This window comes from Macaca mulatta, chromosome 9, assembly GCF_049350105.2.
Source record: "Macaca mulatta isolate MMU2019108-1 chromosome 9, T2T-MMU8v2.0, whole genome shotgun sequence".
Lineage (NCBI taxonomy): Eukaryota > Metazoa > Chordata > Mammalia > Primates > Cercopithecidae > Macaca > Macaca mulatta.
In genome coordinates, this window is record NC_133414.1 from 51,519,824 (window position 1) to 51,525,823 (window position 6,000).

The 6,000-nt window shown below is 45.0% G+C and overlaps 1 long non-coding RNA gene across 2 annotated transcripts in view; it reads left to right on the forward strand.

Moving 5' to 3' along the window:
* Window positions 1-5,333, forward strand: part of LOC114675787 (uncharacterized) — a 51,378-nt gene extending 46,045 nt beyond the window's left edge. For both annotated transcript variants that reach the window (XR_013397799.1, XR_013397798.1), the window contains one exon: window positions 2,453-5,333. This is a non-coding gene — a long non-coding RNA (uncharacterized LOC114675787). The remainder of the gene's footprint in view (window positions 1-2,452) is intronic.
* The last annotated feature ends 667 nt before the right edge of the window (window positions 5,334-6,000 follow it).

Below are 6,000 nucleotides of genomic sequence, written 5' to 3' on the forward strand. Positions count from 1 at the left end.
GATTTGATGATAATTTGTAAAAGTACCTTCCTTTATTTAGTTTTCCTGTAGTATCTTAGTTGCCATAGAAACTGTGTCTGCCTTTTTCTCATTCACATTTTGACCATTTATGTAGTATTAATTAAACTAGGCAATTAAAATAGTGTGACCTGGAAGCATCCACAGCTGATTCTGGCAAGGACTGAGTTCAGCGCAGGAGCAGAGCTGAGCAGGAGCCACAGGAGAGTGGCCTGGTCCTGCAGCCAGCGGACCTCAGCATGACCTGCAAGGACAGGAGAATGCAGCTTTTCCAGGAGAGCTTCTTATTAGGTCAGCCCACAGGTTTCATCGTGTTACATTTGGCTAGTTGGAGTTAACATTACTGAATGTTTTAAAATGTCAGGGCTGTGAAAGTAAATGCCATAATTCCCTAGTTTTGAAATTTAAACATTGCAAAAATAATCACTTGCTTCCAATACTGTTACCTGTACGAGATCAGCCCTTGTATTTACAATGGTTTCATTGTACTACTCTGTGCCTTTTGATTTTTGTCATTCATCATCTTCTGTTGGATTTGAGACATTAGTGGGTATAAATGCATACTGTAGCCAGAATGCCTGGGTTTGTGTGGCCTTAGTGTCCTTAACCATTGTGTGCCTCGGTTTGCCCCTCTGCAGAATAGGGATAAGAGCGCACTCAGTTGAGTAAGAGCATTTCAGTGTATGTAGTGCTGCAAGTGGTTGGAAATGTTCACCTTTGTTATCACTGAGGGTTTCACTTCTGCTCTTCATCCACATGTGCACATCACTAGTGAGTAGTTTGTTTTTTTTCTTTTCTTTTTCTTTTTTTGGGGGGGGGGGGACAGAGTCTCACTCTGTTGCCCAGACCCTGGATTGCAGTGGCAGGATCTCAGCTCACTGCAGCCCCCGCCTCCCAGGTTCGAGCAATTCTCATGCCTCAGCGTGGGATTACAGGCATGCGCCACTACCCCTGGCTAATTTTTTTTTTTTTTTTTTTTTTTTTTTGGTAAATTTTGAAGAGACAGGGTTTCAGTATGTTGGCCAGGCTGGTCTAAAATTTCTGGCCTCAAGTGATCCACCCGCCTCAGTCTCCCAGAGTGCTGGTATTACAGGTGCCAGCCATCTAGCCTGGCCAGCCAGCCTTTGAACCATTAAAGGAATAGAGGATCAAGGAGGAAAGCTAACCCTATTAATACCTGAGCAGTTTGAAAGCTACTTAGCTACTAGGCATTGTAGCTGTGAAGCATGGAAGAGAGCAAACAGTACATTTCCAGTTGTAAATTTTAGTCTTGCAAATTAAATATTAAATTTGTCTGTGGTTTGTTTTTTTGAAGTTTTCACCTCTTAACATAAATATTTTTTCTCCATAAAGACATGTAGTAAAAAAGAGTAGGCTGGGCCGGGCGCGGTGGCTCACGCCTGTAATCTCAGCTCTTTGGGAGGCCGAGGCAGGTGGATTACGAGGTCAGGAGATGGAGACCATCCTGGCTAACACGGTGAAACCCCGTCTCTACTAAAAATACAAAACATTAGCCAGGCGTGGTGGCGGGCGCCTGTAGTCCCAGCTACTCAGGAGGCTGAGGCAGGAGAATGGCGTAAACCTGGGAGGCGGAGATTGCAGTGGCCCGAGATCGAGCCACTGCGCTCTAGCCTGGGCGACAGAGTGAGACTCTGTCTCAAAAAAGAAGAAGAGTAGACCGGGCGCTGTGGCTCACGCCTGTAATCTCAGCACTTGGGGAGGCCGAGGTGGGTGGCTCACTTGAGATCAGGAGTTTGAGACCATCCTGGCCAACATGGTGAAACCCTGTCTTTACTAAAAATACAAAAATTAGCCGGGCATGGTGGCAGGCACCTGTAGTCCCAGTTACTCAGGAAGCTGAGGTGGGAGAATAGCTTGAACCCGGGAAGTGGAGGTTGCAGTTAGCTGAGATCATGCCACTGCATTCCAGCCTGGGCACAGAGCAAGACTCCATCTCAAAAAAAAAAAAAAAAAAAAAAAAGAAAAAAAATCAAGTTATATGTGCAGATTTAAGGTTTAATTTAAAAATTGGTTTGCATGCATACTAAGAAGCTAATTTGCTTTAAGTGAGCATTTCCTTTTTGGGCTTTTGTTGGGCACTGTGTCTCTCCCATGTTCCCCATTTGTCTGCCACCCAGTAAGCATGGTGTGGAGGGCTGAAGTAGAAATCAAAGGCTGGAGTCTGAAAGCTTCTTTAGGGTTCTGCTCTTTGCAGATTAGGGACCTTGGCCCTTAGTGAGCTGAGGATCTTGGTTTCCTCCCAGTGCGATTTCAGGGATGTGGGCCACACGATGTGCCTGCTGTGGAGGAGGGCTGGGGTGCCAGTGTGACAGGAGACAGCAGATCCCTTTTGTGAAAGGAGAACTGGCACTTCGCGTGATGTTAAACTTCACAAACTGCTGCTTAGAGATCTGCTACTTTCCTTCTGTTTTAGGACTTTATGGACAGCAGCCTGCTAACCAAGTCATCATTCGAGAGCGGTATCGAGACAACGACAGTGACCTGGCACTGGGCATGCTGGCAAGAGCAGCCACGGGCATGGCCTTAGGGTCTCTATTTTGGGTCTTCTAGGGGCCTCAAGGTCTTGATGTGCATAGCTTCTGATAACCCTGTGTGCAATAATATGATTTGCAGGGCATTTCTGTGTGTGACAAATGTTTTTAATAATAGTTTTAATGGTTCCTTTGAAAGTAGTGATGTCATAATTGTAACTAATCCACATAAGTACCACAGAGAAAGGTTTGAACTGTGCTGTTGTGTTCAAACGCTGGCTCTCCGGGGCACTGGCTCATTCCAAGACTGTCCTTGTGCAACTCTCGGAACACCTTATTTGAGCACACCTGTTTTGAAAGGCATTTTCTTTTTAGAGTTAGGTGTAGTGCTTAAGGGTTAATTTATTTTCATGTTATGCTGGTAATATAGTGTTGTATGCCTAATGAGTGATTGTGGCAAGAAAAGCTATAGCTTTCCATTTAACTTTTTCAAACCACAGACCAGAACTGGTTGCTTGTTACTTTAGGAGTTGTGGGTTGGTAAGCTCCCAGGTACTTCCCGGGGCCATGGTGTGAGAGCCCCTGTCCTGCCCTCTGGGGCTCCACAGGCCCCCGGCAAGGCCTACGGCTCAGGATGACAGGGCACAGCCCGCCTTTGAAAAATGATGCTTCAGAAGTCTGCCTGACTCTAGCTGCTGCTTCTCACCTTATTCTGGTATGGTTTTGGTAGCCATACTTGGAGAACGTTTCCCGCATTGGGAATTGATTTGAGCCTGCAAGTTTGAGGGCTTTATCCTTTAAAACTTGGAGAAGCCGGAACAATAACAAGTGTGTGGAGGCAGATTTGCTTTATTCCAAGAGAGCTGTTTGAGTGTGTGTCTGCCTAAGCCTCCCGATAGCCTAGTTTTCTACTTGCTGAGGATGTAATGTTAAAGGAACAGCGAGGGAGCGGAAGGAGAGCCTTAGTTAGGGCGTTCCCATTTCAGGCCTTCACGGGGTTACGCTGTGCGGGAGATGCTCTCATCTCTCTGAAGGCCCATCCTGTGCAGAAGTGGGGCCTGTGACTGTTCACGGAGCACCAGGGCAGACCGTAGCTGAGCAGACTTGGGTTATGGGTGGGAAATGGGGCCCAGGGACCCTCAGGACACAGGGACTGGCTCAAGGTACCACTCAGCCCGGTCAGGATCCCCAGCCTTGCTTTTGTTCTTGATCTCTTTGTGATAGAGAAGCTTAGAACATTGAATTTTGAGCCCCAAAATGTGTGAGTCTTTGGAAAAACCATTCCAGCCTTTCTGTCAAATGCTCTTATTTTCAGTATTCTGATGTATGTATTTGAAATATTCACATTTCTGTTATTTCTTGTTTTTAAGCTCTGAATTATTCCAGTTTTCTGTCCTGCATGCTTTCAACAGTGTGCTTTTACAGAGGCAGTTTAGCACAGTGAATGTCCCTGCCCCACACTCCATATGGTCCTGTTGTCCTGAAAATACACTCCAGGTAGCACAGACTTGTTATTTTGCCTGGCTGGTTACACACATGCTGTCTTGCTTTGCTGCTCAGCCACCTCCCTCTGAGGCCAACTTAGGCCAACCTACCTGGGACTCCATCTAAAGTCAGACGCCAGAGAAACTGAGTGGTGACCACGGGTCTGCTTTTCTCTCTGATCCTAGGGGACGTGTTGACATGGGAGTATCTGTTCCCACATGGAAGGATGTGTGTTTATCTCTCATCTCTGAATAGATGTAATATATGACAAGTCTAGTGTCCATGGTTTAAAATGTTGCTTTGAGGATTCTCCATCCTGTATAAGAAGAATGACTTTCTTCAGATTATAATCATTATTAAAGCTGTATGTACCCTTTACTTAAAAACTATTAACAGTTTTTCATGTTGCACTGGTAATTTTGAACTTGGAATTGCTGGGTGAGAATTCCAGGAACCACAGAGTATTGATTTTTGCTGCCAAAATGCTATTGAGGCAGATGTTCCTGTGCTCCCTTGGCTGCTTCTGGCTGAAGGGGAGAGGTGTGGACTGAAGCTTGGGCACTCATGTGTGTCCCCTCCCCAGTCCCCATCCCAGTGGGGCCAGCCTCATTAGGCAGCCATAGATGAGCCTGGAACTTGACTGTCACTAGTGACTTGATCCTGGTGTAAAATGCATACTCGGGATAAGGTCACTCAGGTATTTTATTTCTTGGCCACAACTCCCATAGATGCCAATGTTTTGATAGCCTCGGTTTCTCAACGATGTCCTTTGTTTACAGTGCTACACTTCATACAAGTCAAGAAGTACTTGAGTTAGAAGAAACTTCTTATTCAGGTTTGAGTAAGCATTTTACTTCCATGTGTACTTTTAAATAATCCATACCTTGAAGAAGTTGGCCAGTGACATTATATACATGCTGATCTGGTTGTTCTTTTCATTCCTTGAGTCAGCTTCAGGGTCTTGGATATTAAAGAGGAGAGGGAGAACTGTTAATATTTCGGGTCATCATTTGTGAACAAGGCCAGACTTTGCCCATTTTAGGTTATCCAGGACTCAAGGTAGCCATCTGGATCATAAGAAGGTCCTGCAGTTGAGACAAAATGACCCAAGTGTATTTTCCACAAGTTTTGATCCTCTGTAATATTTCTTTTTCCTTCCCTAGTGTGTGTAGATGAAGGCATGGAATGCAGTTCCACTTTCTCCCCAGAGTTGATCTTTTTGTGATTGCTTTCCCGTCTCTAGTATTCTGTTGTGTCTAGAGAACTGATTTTTTCCTACATATGCAGATTGTACATTTGTAAGTGAAAATGTCAATACATTAAAGCATTAACCTTAAAGCATGTTTCATTGTGACTTCTGTGTCTTTAAAAAATTACTTTGTAGTAACATACTCTCAGCTTTTTCTGCTGTCATGGATCATAAGAATGCCATTTATTGAGAACCTACCAAATGCTAGACTATATCGTCACATCAGAGACAACTCACTGAATTCTTAGTGACTCTGTAAGGGAGGTATTCCACTGGAGGGACCAAGGCCCAGAAGTTAAACAATTTACTCAGGAGCATGCAGGTAGTAGGTCTCCACATCTGAGGTTAAAACGCCTTCTTGTTCCCTGTGCCATGTGAATATATGATTTCCACAAACAGGAGTGGCCTGTGTAGTCACACTCGGGATGGCTGTGAGAAAATGGACACTATTTTTCCCACCCAGACTCCCCGGCAGTGTGTGTCCAATAACTTCTCCAGCATCTTTGGATACATGACTTCTTTTTTTGTTATTTTTATTTTTTAACTTTTATTGTTTTGTTTTGAGACGGAGTCCTGCTCTGTCGCCCAGGCTGGAGTGCAGTGGCCTGATCTCAGCTCACTACAAACTCCGCCTCCCGGGTTCACACCATTCTCCTACCTCAGCGTCCCGAGTAGCTGGGACTACAGGCGCCGCCACCACGCCCGGCCAATTTTTTGTATTTTTAGTAGAAACGAGGTTTTACCGTGTTAGCTAGG